Below are 2,988 nucleotides of genomic sequence, written 5' to 3' on the forward strand. Positions count from 1 at the left end.
AGTAAAGCAGAGAATGCCAACAGCATTACTTTATGATGATAGTTTATTTGAGAAAGCAAGCATCTTCAAAGGCATCAGGGGACAGGTTTACCACTCTAATAATACACTATTTTTTAATAGCAAATCAGTGGACATCAGTTTGTGGGGTGAATTTCTGCATGTCAGACACAACAGGAAAAAAGTCTTGCAAACTTTGTATTGGACAAAATGGAAGAAAAGTATGGATTGCTGGTATCTAATATCTGTGGCCAGTAATGCTGCCAAAATCCTCAGGTGTCCCCTGTATTTTGCTTTCTCCACAACTAATTTGTATGAAGGTTAGCTCCAATAAGGAAACAGAAAGAGGAAATGTGCATATGAGGGCGGGTAAAGTAAAAAGGGAATTACCTATACAATACAGTTGCCAACCTCCAGGTGGTGGCTGGAGATTTCCTGCTGTTACAACTGATCCCCAGGTGACAGAGATCAGTTCACCTGGAAAAAATGGCCACTATGACTGTTAGACTCTATGGTATTATGCCCCAAACCCGACCTCCTCAGGCTCCACCCCCAAAATCTCCAGGTATTTCCCAACAAAGAGCTGGCAACCATACTGTGCAAACCTCAAGCATGCTACAAATCTACTATTCATGGTTAGAATGCTGGGAACATATCATCTGCACTGGGCTACAGAATGTAACTATTGCAGGTTAGTGGCATAGCACCTGCTCAGATCTCCGTGTTTACAGTAAATAACTATACAGTCTTTTTATTTGGCAGCATGAGGTTCTCCTAGTGCCTTGTTATTTGGGTCTATGCATTATTTTAAATATTTATTTTCATGAAGAAAGACAATCACAGACTGAAAGTAGCCATTTTTTTTGAAGGACCAACCCAACAGTGGTGTTTTCAAATGCTGAGTGGTTCATTTACCAGGAGTTAAGTGATTAGGCAAGTTTGGCATTTAGAGAACATATAGCTATGGCAATATTCACCCAACTAAGAGTTACACTGACATTTTAAGATTTTTTTTCTGTACTAGGTTGCCTTCTTATTTTTTATTTTGTAAGATTTATGTTGCACACTTTAAAAAAGGCTGCAAGTGTATAAATGAGCAGAAAGGAAGTATCTAGATGTACCTAATAATTTATAGTGGACAGAGAAAGAACATACATAATTGACACAACAAGCTACAAAACACAGAGACAATTACATTTTACACTTAGTGTAGCAATGTTTCAAAAGGTTTGTTTAATAATTGATCAGCTGTGATGCCTAAAAGCAAGGGAGAAAACTTGCTATACTGCTACACTGAATAGCTAACTAAGGGATAATTACAGCAGAATGGGCAAGATTACACAGAACTGAATGAAATCCAGCAATAGCCATTTAATGAGCAGAGTCCCCAAATGGAAAGATGACCTCAGGAACCATACCTTTTTTTCCATTGGCCTTGAGGATATGGAACCACCACCTAATGAAATGCATCAGGATCCCTGTAGAATAATGAGGAATTAGTCAATTGCCTTATGAGGCCAAGCAAGATTTTTTTGGGGGGTCAATTGCCTTATGAGGCCAAGCAAGATTGGGGGGCGGTCATTCAAGTTAGCATGGAAAGGGGCCTTTTATTCACATTATTCAACGAGTTGGCATTTTACATAATTAAGTCAGTTCTGTGCCTAGTTAGGTCATAAATAGGAGGAGAAGGAAAAAGAGGAGGAGGATTTATACCCCACCCTTCACTTGGGAGTCTCAGAGCAGTTTGCAGTTCCCTTTCCTTCCTCTCCCCACAGCAGACACCCTGAGAGGTAGGTGGAGCTGAGAGAGACCCGAGAGAACTGTGACTGACCCAAGGTCACCCAGCTGGCTGGCTACATGTGGAGGAGTGGGGAATCAAACCCAGTTTTCCAGATTAGAGTCCACCACTCTTAACCACTACACCAAATAGGGAGGGAAGGAGTAGGACAGGTTACTACATGTAGACATTGTGAGACATCTAAGGATTAAGTGTCATTTCCCAAACTTGTCTGTTATTGGCTTGAGCAGCTGGGCATGTTTGGGAGGGGACACCATTGGTACTGAGCAGCATCAGCCAAGCAGCATCAGCCAAGCTGTATGCATGAGCAGTATGCAGGAGAGGGAGATACCTCTTGGCACTGTTACATGCACAGGCTGGGATAAAAGAGGAAGTAGGGAGGCTGGTCAAATTTAGAACCAGGTAGGTTTGGTTTTGTCTTGAAAACCCTATGAGGTTGCCATAAATTGACTGTGACTTTATGGCACTTTACACACAAACAAACTGTAGCCCATACATTGGTGTTTTGTGTCTTTATTATAAAATTTAGACTTTTAAAAGTGGCCTTTGGTTGACAGAGCTGTTACATTCTTACTCTGCTTCTGTTTTATTAGATACAAATTTTATTTATTTATTTGGAACTTCATAACTACAAGCAGGTACCTACAAGACTTGCAGGGGTAGGATCCTATTTGTTTTGTTCTACCTCCCCTGAGCCATCCACTTGACTCCACCCTCACCACCTGCCTAGCTCTCCTCTTCTTTCCTCCACCCACCAGAAGAGGATTGCCTCACTTCCTTTGGGCCACCCACCTTTTAGCCAACTTGCTCAGCTGTGGTGCTCCTGCCTCCACCTGCTTTGCTGACGTGGCAGCTTTGGCAGTTCCTGCTTCTCTTCCTACCTGCTGGCCTACAAGAGAAAGGTGGTGGTGCAGGACTCCAAGCCAACCCCTCCCCCAGCTGCATCTGGGCCTGCAGCTGGCTTCTCCTCTCTTCCCCACTAAAGCTAAGTGTACATATTTGCAGGCACAGACAATGTTGCTCTCTGTGTATTGGATTGCTTTCTTGCTCCCTGCCACCAGTCTCGTGGAGATGAAATTGCAGGAAAAGGTTGACCAGATCACTTTCATACTCATTGCAGCATCTCACATTAGGCTTTAGGCATGCAGCTGTACCTACACTAGAGTTGGCATGGAGGAAAGCGATGGCGAACC

Source organism: Gekko japonicus, unplaced genomic scaffold, assembly GCF_001447785.1.
Source record: "Gekko japonicus isolate JY-2015 unplaced genomic scaffold, Gekko_japonicus_V1.1 scaffold500, whole genome shotgun sequence".
NCBI lineage: Eukaryota > Metazoa > Chordata > Lepidosauria > Squamata > Gekkonidae > Gekko > Gekko japonicus.